Source organism: Nanorana parkeri, unplaced genomic scaffold (assembly GCF_000935625.1).
Source record: "Nanorana parkeri isolate BGI_ZX_2015 unplaced genomic scaffold, ASM93562v1 scaffold1673, whole genome shotgun sequence".
In the NCBI taxonomy this organism is placed as follows: domain Eukaryota; kingdom Metazoa; phylum Chordata; class Amphibia; order Anura; family Dicroglossidae; genus Nanorana; species Nanorana parkeri.
Genome location: NW_017307941.1, coordinates 299,775 through 310,454, shown reverse-complemented (window position 1 = coordinate 310,454; position 10,680 = coordinate 299,775).

The window sequence follows — 10,680 nt, the reverse complement described above, 5'->3', positions numbered from 1 at the left end:
ATTAAACTAATTACTTTTTAATATTTTATGGAAGTGAAATATGCAGGTAGATTGTGATTAAAAAGGCTCTGAAGTTTCTATAACTGACCTTCAAAATATTAAAGCTCTGATACAGACAGTGAAAGCATGCCACAAAGTGAGTAACAAATTCTAAAAACAATAGAAAATATTTTTAAAGAGCTCAAAAGTGTACCATACCATAGTATATAATTATACATCAAAAGCAACAGTGCTATAAATGTTAGGCTTTATCATGCTGTTTTTCTTTGAAGTTACTACATGGCAACAACAAAATCTTATGGGACTCATTTTAAAAAAAGTTTCACTTTAGTTTCTAGTTGTATCTATAAAATACACAATATGATAATGTGACAAATATGATATTCCAAATAAAGATAGCATTGTAAAAGTTTGTGTAAAAGAGAAAAAAGGAACCCTGGTTAGATTAAAACGGCATTGAAATAGCTCATCATGTGCCAGGTTGGTTCTTGTATTTTTGCATCCAATCAAGTTCTTAATCTATGCTGTGCAATTATATAATGTTTTTACTTGATTGTCTTCTGTTTTAATGTTCGGCTCCACATTATTTGTACGCATTCTCATTTCTATTTAGCAGCCTGTTACAGTAAGGCTTGTGTGTTGATAAATCCAACTAAGAGAATAGCAGCCTGCAGCTCATACACATAATATGAGGAGAGATAACAATTTTTGGTAAGCGCAGAGAGATGCTCTCATGTTTTCACTGGAAACAGCAGACACAGTTACCTAGCAACGAGACAGCTTACTGCCTGCTCTGATTTCATTTTGCTTCCTTCCCATCAGATCAGATTACTAACAAATCTGTTTGTGCATTTCATGTGTACATGTATATAGGTCTTCAAGAAACAGCAGCAGATTAATTGGCTTCGTATTTTAGTTGCCACACTATTTAAAATGGGTATCGGCAATTCATTTGTGTTGAGTTTGCCATACATGGGGAAACATAATTATTGATTTCTATAACTCATACCCTTGAGACATCCACTCCTAAAGAGACCCAGTCACAACTGGGTTTATGCAATAATCTGAAAACCAGTTTTAAACTGCCCTAAATAGGTAGGCTTACCTATGAAAGATTTACATTTACCCCCTTATTTAGCTTACATCTCTCTGAGGATAACTCCAGGCCGTGAGAATAAAAGGTGGGAGGTCAACAGAAGTCTGACAGTCGTTAATCTGACTGAAGTACTAAGAAATACTAAAAAGCGTAAATTGAAAAAGTGAAAATTGGTGTCACAATAAAATTTCAGTAATCATCATGCATTTGAGCCCTTTGTTCTTCCATCCATATGAAATTAAGTTCATTGACCCACTCTCTGACATGTGATATAGTTTACCAATCTGCAATGTTTGGGGATTAGCTGTCTACCTAGAATAATCTAAGAAGGCTCTTTGTTCACTACTTTAAGGAGTACTGGAATTATGGAGGGCAGGGCTATCTCTGAAGACTCTGACCACTCCATTCTCATGATTTGATTGCATAATTGGACTGAGGAAAAACATTGTGCAATGTAGCAGGGTATAGATAACACCTAGTTAATACCTTATAGTTTCTCACATGTGCTTGGCTAGTTATGCTTGCTCAAAAGGTCAGAAAAAAGTATTTATTTCAGTCTGTGTCTGAGTTGGGTTGTCACATTTACCTTTCCTAATCCCTAGTATAGTAGAGGTGTTTTGGGAATGCGTGTGAAATGTCCCCAATGGGTACACAGCAATAAACAAAAAACACATTTTTATTAGCGTAGGGAGGGTTTAGAACTTCTGAAAATGTTCCTATTGTGGTCCTTGCCTTTCTGTCCCTTTGATGTCTGCATCTCATTTCTTGTACGGATGTCACAGGGATGATAAGTGAGGAAAAATATTCCTTAATGGGGACACAGCAAATATACCTCTTCCCCACTCTATAGAAAACTAAAGAATACATTGGCTGGTGTTAGACTTTTATATATTAGAGCAGCCTTTCTCAAGCATGGTGCCATTTCACCCTGGGGTGATTTCTGGCTTCCTCATGGGTGCCTCGAAATTTTCACACAGCATCATGCTTATGTGAAGAGGGCTCCTGATGTGAAAGAGGGGGACTCTGATGTGAAAGAGGGGACTACTGATGTAAAGAGTGGCTCCTTGTGTGAGAGAGAGCAACTCTGATGCGAAAAGAGGGGGCTTCTGATTGAAAGGGGATGCTGATGTGAAAGGGGGGATTTTGATGTGAAGGGGGAGAATTGTCTTTTTGAGCGTAGTCCCCATTAACATCCATAGCAGACCCCTATCTCGTGTAAGGGTTTGGTATGGATTTTGAAGACCGCATGTCGTTTTTTACATTTACAGTTATTAGATTTTAGACTGGGGTGTCTTGGGATTTTGCATATTTGTTGCATATTTTAAAGGGTGAAATGGATGGGAAAAAAAAGGTGGAGAAATGCTGTTTTAGAGTTGCTATCATCTCTTCTCCATGGTGCTGAAAGCACTGATTTAATCTTCCACTCTCCTTATTTCCAATTGTTAACCAGACAGTCACACTCCTCACAATCATTGGAATTATTTACAATCCTTCAAAGTACGGAACCTACTGATTTTTTTTTCTCTCACACAAAGTATCTGGCTGTTTGGTCTTAGGACATAGGCACCTATCTTTGTGTTATCCATACATTTGTTTGATGGGAACAGTAAATAAGTCCATGAAAAAAGATCTTTAGATTTAACACACAGTTACCTTGTAAGTGTTTATAAACAGTGACTAGTATTCTCTCATTAGGGTTCAATAAACGTTGGAAACAGCACACATGGCCTTTAGAACGTGACAGGAATTGAATCAATAAAATAGCTTTAGCTTTTGCATTTGCATTAACTAATGCAAAGTGAAGTAAGTGGAGTAAGCAACATTAGCAACCAATCAGTTTGCAATATTCAGATCATTTAATAGATGAACCCTCAACTGGTTGCAGTGGGCTACTGCACATTAAAGGGGCCCAGCAATAATCTTCTCATAAGAAGATATGTGCATTTAAAGGAGAACTATGAGATGAGTGATTTCCACTCACCTCATAGTTCTAGCCGACCTGTGACAATGAGACTGTCACAGGTCGGCTCAGTAGATCGGGAGGTGAGCGAACACATACCGGGTTCGTTCACCTCTCGATCCTGTCACGGCTCTCTGCTGTGACAGGGGGAGGGGCTGGATTCCCCTCTCCCCGCTCCGATCTGCCAGCGCTGACTGGCGGAACGGACGGGGGAGGGGGTGGGTACAGCTGGCTCTGCCTCTAGATCGGCAGAGCCAGCTGTCACTCACGCAGCTGGGCGGATCTCAACATCGATGTCGGGATCCGCTCCGGCGTCTCAGTATACCGCAAGCTAAAGCTCGCGGTATACTGAGCTTAGGGTAACGGGAGGACGCTAGTTTGTGTCCTCCCGTTACCCTAAGGAGAACTATGGGGAAAAGCCGTAACCCCATAGTTCTCCTTTAACATATTTTATGCATGTTATTTACTTCCAAAAGCCATACTTATGTAGACATCCAAAAGCCCTGAGACTGATGCTGGGTACCATCTTCTTGGATGTGATGTCAGCAGCCTTAACAGATTAAGAGCTGTCACTCGAGTGACCCTCTCTTGCAGTGGTGGTCAACTGTCTTGATATAGAGGCCCTCAAGGGCCACTCCAACATCTCCAAAGGGTCACGCATAATATTCAGTGAATGGTCAGAGACTGCAAACATACTGAAGGAGATGCTCAGAAACTGCAGACAAGCAAAAGGAGTTGTTGGAGACCAGGGACTTGCTGTAGAAGACAGTCATAGACCGAAGGCACATTACATGAGACTGCTACATATCACAGCTATTTTTGCCCCTTTACAAATCAATGCTTTCTTATTTGTGCTCCCTACAGGCCCTTTAAATATGTGTGCCATATTTGATATTTCTCTCAGCTAAATCCATCATAAAATATCATAGGGAAAAATGACAAAATTGATGGACAGCACAGAAAGAAGTGAGATAGTGAAATAAACCAGTCCATTCAACTGCTAGAACCCAATGTAAACAGCATTTTTCCTTCAGTGCTCTAGCTAAGTAAAACACAGAATACTGTCTGCAGGGTGCCTGAGGGCAGCACAATAAGTGCGAAAGGAATGCATGCAGTCCCTGGGCTGCAGGTTGGGCACCAAGGCTCTATAGTATTCCCTTTTGCTCCCTCCACGGCAGCTATGAAACTGGTTATGTAGGGAGGTGAGGGGCAGAGGAGCTGAGCCAGCACAGACAATAATTAGACACTCCCAGAAGAGGAGAGAGCTAGGATATGGCAGGAGGGAGAAGGAACTATGGCTGTGGTAAGGAACTGACTCTTCTAGGAGTGGTTGAATTCCCTAGCAAGTTCAAAGTTCCAAACTAATTTATGGAAAAGAAAACACGCTGCAATTAAGCATTCCAAATACTTGATTTTTCTGTGTTGTTACCAGCATTTTGTTGAGCGTGGTGACAGCAACTCTTTAATAATCACTACACTTTGCACTGCCTTATTAAAAAGACTGAAGAAGTGGACACTTTCCTAATGTCAAATAATAAGATCTGTCCTTTATAAAGGAGCGTATGACAATGCACATTATTATTTTCATTAAATATCTCTTTTTGTCTAAAACATATCATGTTTTAGAGCAGATGGGGAAAGAACAACTTAAAGACAGAATGCTCACAACAGTAGTAAATATTTCAGATTATAACTGTGCATATGCTTATGAAGGTTTGACAAGTTCGCTGATTGAATGTGAAATTGTGTATCACATATTCTAGTGTGCTGCTTGAAGAAAGGAATAGACATAATATAAAGAGTAACATAGTGAAAGGAGCATGATGTCTCATTGATGGCTGGCAAAAACTGAATGAAATATTTATTTATTGATTTCATATTTCACAAATTACAATAATATCATCAGAAACAATTCATATACTCAACACTTAACACAATACATATTACGTATATGATTTATTGTCCCAGTCGTATCACTCCCTCTACATAATCACTACCACACAACATATGAACAAGACGTACAATTCACAAACTGGTTCTTGGCATGATTTATGAGACATCTTCATGTGACCCATTTAATTTCAACAGATGCGAATAGTCCGTTGATAGAATGTGCACATACAGATATTGGAGCACTAAATTTTAAAGCATATCTAAACCCAAAAAACAAAATCTAATATACTGCAGCTTACCAATCCTTAGATGTGGTGGCTGCATTAGTTTTCTGTTTTTAGGCTTTTTGTTCCTTTATTTTCACCTGGGGATCCAGCCAGTAGGACACTTCCACTCTATGTAAGAGCAATGGAACCACCCTTTGTACAGCAGCATTGTCACCCTGTAGGGTGTTAAATGCAGTAAAAAATTTTTAGGTGACTAACAAATGAAATCTGAACTTCCGCTAACAATTTTTAAGCAGTTAAATGAACAGTTTGTTTTTTCTTTTGGGATAAAGGTTTTATATAAATGAATAAAAACTGACTATTGTAAGCTTCCCTGTCAGTGTTAAATGGTTTATCGCAATTCTCTATCTGACACTTTTACTGGACAGCTTGGTGTGGTAAAGGAAGTTGAAAAAAACACACTCACTGGCCAGATCACCAGGTAAAAATAAAGGGAAAAAGTCTAAGAAAATAAAACTAAGGCAGCCACCACAATTAAGGATTGGTAAGCTTTAATATATTTCATGTTTGCTTTTGGATTTGGACACGTTTAGCAATAGTACTTGTATATTCTATACGTTTTCAGGTAACCCACCAGCTTCCAGTTATTTAATGCAGGAGGTCAACTAATTGGTTACTATGGGTAACATAGATGTTTGTTCTACTTTTCATGCATTCAATACACTTCATAAAATATAACAGCTGGGAAGAGGATTGTAAGCACGTGATACCCAGATATGAAATGCAATCAAAAGTGTCAATATAAAGTCCAGTGGCATTCACAGAATACTTTCTAGGCTGCTGAATATATAATAAATTTTTTATGTTGCCTTTTTTGTAAAATAACAGTCCATACCAAATATCCCAGCAGCATGCACCAGCTGCTTTTGATTTTGACATAAGTCTAACGTAACATCTCTCTCCCTTCCACTCTGAAACCACAGGGTGTAGAGATAAAAGAACCTGCTTTATTGGCCTCTTCCCTTGTTGCCATGGAAACAATATTCCTTTTGCAAGGAGGTGTGTCCCTGCTTGCCTTTGAGTTGTCAAGCAAATGAGAGATGCGCTGATCCGCATCCCCAAGAGGCTTCTACACACTATTAAAGGGGCATATCGATATGCAAACCGTGGGATGTTCAAAGAAAACCAGCGTACAATCCATCCAGCATTCAGCTTCCCAAAAAATCTTGTTCACACTTGAGGGTACAGCGTATCTTGCTAGGAAGCAATAGGAGCTATCTCTAGATTTGCAAGATCATTAATGTGGCTAGATTGAGTCTTGCTGGAAATCTTCACAATTAAATAAAGGAACATGACTTGTCTTTTACTTAGGGGAAGCAGCTAGAGAACATGATGAGGGGAAAAGCAGTGACATTTATAAAGAATGTCTGCAAGGTGTTCATTTGTAGTATCTTTTATGTTGCCATGTACTGTAAACCTGCATGCACAGAAAACACTCTCCCAAAAATCAGGTTGCTATGGAAACACAATGCTATGTGATGCACTGCTATATCATAGTTAATACTCCATACAATATCACTGTTAACAAAGGAACTTTGTTCTATCAGTATTACGGTTGTCTTTTCAGATTAAAGAGTGTTCCATGTCACCGTAGTTGAAAAAATGGGGTTAACAAAACTAGACCTTCTTCCACGTAACATGAATACAGATTTTTATGTTTTGGAGTATTTGCACGAGTACTCATGCAAATACTCGGTATCGCGGCCGATACCGATGCTTGTATCGGTATCGGTGCATCCCTAGTATTTAGTGATATTGAAGTAATATATCCACATCCATTGTAATTGGTGTAAGAAGACACATATTGTATGGATAAATTATATTCAAACCTAACTGTCAAAGTCTCATGCCAAAAGTGAACATGGGTGATATTTACAGGTACCTACAAACCTGCATAATATTAGTGTACTGTAAATGTTAACATTCCGCTTTGCTCTCTGTGTACCATTGGGGAAAATCCACTTCACTTTGTGTTCCAAAGGCACATAAACAAGTTAGAAGAAATTTCCCAAAGTTAGGGGAATACCCCTCTTAGACAGTTGTCCCCAGAACAGGTGTTCTGGGGATTTTACCTCTTGTTCTAGGGAAAAGTCTAAAATTTGTTACGTCTTCTACTTTTCTGTTTTTGGTAACAATGGTCACCTGTACAAATAGAGTGGTACATCTCCACAGTGGAGGCACAAACACAAAGGGCATAACCCTTCCCCACTCTAGCCTTAACTGAAAATAAAGTTTTGCCTAGAGATACAGAGCGGCCAATGCAAAATTACTTGGTCCTACCTTTTTTCTAATACCCACAACAAGCAACTGAAAGGGCATGGTGTGTACATTCCTATGCTTCATATGCTGTGGTATTATTATATTGATGGCAAAGCCAAATTACTTGCTAGGAAATGAAGGAGGGTGTCTAGTGCTCAGACGTTATGGCCCACCATGCACATTAAATTATCTTCTACCTTCTGACCTGAGTTGTTCCCAGTAGCACACACATAATACATGTGTAGTTTTATGCTTAGGCTCATTACAGCACACACAGGCACAGCACACACAGGCATATATTATTTCCTAGTATAATTTATGTGTAACACACCTCCTCTTGGGGTGATGGGGAATGACCCTCCATGTAGTGTGGAAGGATAACATTTCCATCTCAGGGTCCAGTTCTTAGTTTATGGTGGGGAGTGAAATAAGTTGGGTGCCAATCACTTTAGTTTTTTTACCTGTTATTGCTGAACTGAGTTATAGGAGAGAGTTTTTAGGGGAGCAGGTACCCAAAAAGAGAATATTGGTTGGGTCAGATACATATTCATAACTTAATGGTTATTCTTCCCACTCTAAATACAGTAGCTTCCTTCATAGTAACCAGTAGAAGCAATCAACCCACTGGGCTTAGGAAAGACCTGCAGAGCCTAGATAAAGGTAAACAAATGCTCAGGCGTGTTACAGCCTAGCTACAAACACACTGTAGAAGGGGACTGCTTCTCTGAGATGAAAAAAAAGTTTGCATAGTTGTTTTAATGATAATGGCATATGTGAGCAGGGTATGTGTTGAGGAAGTGGTTTAAAGTAAACCCAGGCAAGTTAAACTGTGCACAAAATGAGAAAATTTATCTTGTGCAAATTCATAAGTCAAATTGATTAAAAGGTTCAGCGGTATAAGCAGCTAAAATTATATGTAAGTCTGAATTTTCCTTTTAAAGTAAACCATTGCACTGCCCCTTCTTACCCCTTAAACTTCCCTATTGGTCAATATGGCTACCAATCACCTTAAAAGACAACTTCACATTTGGTGAAATTGTTGTCCTATTTCTTTCCCTGCATCTGCTGAACATTTAGGCATGCTTTTCTCTCAATAGTAACCACTGCTTTTGAATTTTGTCACCATATAGTGTATACATAGTTTGAATTGTCCTGGTTTGTTATAGGTTTAGTGGCTGGGGAATGGTGAAAATGTGGATCCATGCCTAAATCAATGAGGCCTAAGACTGGATTGTTGATTTGGCCATCCCAGTGAGCTGAGATGACCAATGAGAGGCCAAACATTATGGCTCTTCTTTTTAAAGGCTTGTCAGTTACTGATTACTTTCTTCATTTTCACATCAAAGTCCTGTAAAATTTCATCTGATTGATACGCATGTAAGTTGGATACTTTTTAGATTGGCAATATCAACAAGAGAAACAAATCACCTGAAAGTCAAAAAGATTAATCCAAATGACTTATTTTCTATAAATGTCATCTCTAATCAGCATGATTAAATTTAGATCTGTAACTTTTGGATGTCATCTATATTAACAAAATGATATTTGACAGCAATTATTAAAATCATGAGCTTTAATTATTGCCTTGCTTTTCCATCCCTTGCTCTCCAATATTTGCATTTTCTCATAAGCCAATTTCTTATAATCATGTTGAGCATTATTTTTGTAATTCTTATTTTAGAATTGTTTAGATAAAATATGAATATTGAACCTTTTGGCACAAAACTGGGGTTTATATATATTTTTTTGCTTATTTTTTTTTACTCTAATAAAGCTCCGGTAATTAGTTTACATACACCTTGTCTTTATTTGGAAGATTACCAGAACTGTCTCTGAACTATCCAAATACAAATATGTCACAAGCATTTCTGAATATTTTATATTTATATCCATCTACCATCATAGGCTTAAGTGGCATCATATTTGTGTCCTCATTCAGCTACTGCCCAAATACAAACATCAATTAAGTGCTACTTATCTATCTCTGCCCATGTTTTAGTTACACTGTATATCAGTTTAAACACGATTGCAATTCATTCAGTGCCTAATTTTCTAAAGTTGTGCATGACAGAATACATTTAAGCAGAATTGTAAAACATACAAAACAATACATAAAACAATGTATGGGGTAGAATACTGAAATTTCAGTCCCAAGACTTTCCATTGGGACAGACTACTGTGAAAGGGATAAGAAAAACATGGAATCAGCCATCTTGCCTGATTTAACAAAACATCTAAAAAGGTAAGACTTTTTTCTAAAAGTTATTTTTCAGTATGCTGTATGAAAAGAAACACATAATGAACGTATGGAGGGGTTTTCCTAAATTTGACTGCAAAAGTGGAAATACACTTTAAAGACAACTTGAAGGCAGATTAACAAGCTGGAAAATTCAGCCCGCTTTCCTACTGTTCTCTGGCATAAGCCAGTGCTACAGGTCACTCATAAACTCATGCAAGAGCGACCTTCCTTTGTGGAAAAGTAGTTCCTCAATTAGTCCCCAGTGATATGCCCTCTGCTTCTCTTAGGAGCAGATGCTGCCTTCTGCAATCTGGCACAAATAGGAAGTGCCAGAGGACAGAGACTGTGGCTGTGAGTGAGAAGTCCTGAGACCTGGATCCTGAAATCTCTTTGATCATGGAGCATGGAAGGAGGGATCACTGATCTGGCTGGCAGAGGGGATGATGTAGGCATGCCCAGGAATGCTTCCTTATAGCGCTGTGGGGACTGACCAGCGGGGGAGTGGGAGGCAATCATACTGGTATGGTTTGGTTAAACTCTGTGAGTGTGAGTACATCCCAAGTCCTGAGACTTGAGTCCTGAGACTTGAGTCCTGAGTCTTTAGTCTTGAGTCCTGAGTCCTAAATACTAAGACCTGAGTAAGACCTGAGGCATGACTACTGAGTCTTGAGTCCTGAGACCTAACCCTGAGTCCTGAGCCACAGCAGAATCACTCTCCTTAGGGTTGCACTGACTGATAGACCACTCTGCAGCATCAGTCCCTACCACTACACTCTCCATGGGGCACTAAAAGCCCTGCTGCAGCCTTCCTTCAACTGTAAAATACAGGTGAGCTACCAGACTGTATTTTCACTCAATCTGCATCCTCCATGGCTGTAATGATAGATTTCAGAGCACATGGGAAATAAGCAGAGATAACAGGTATTTGCAAGGTTGTTTGGTATGT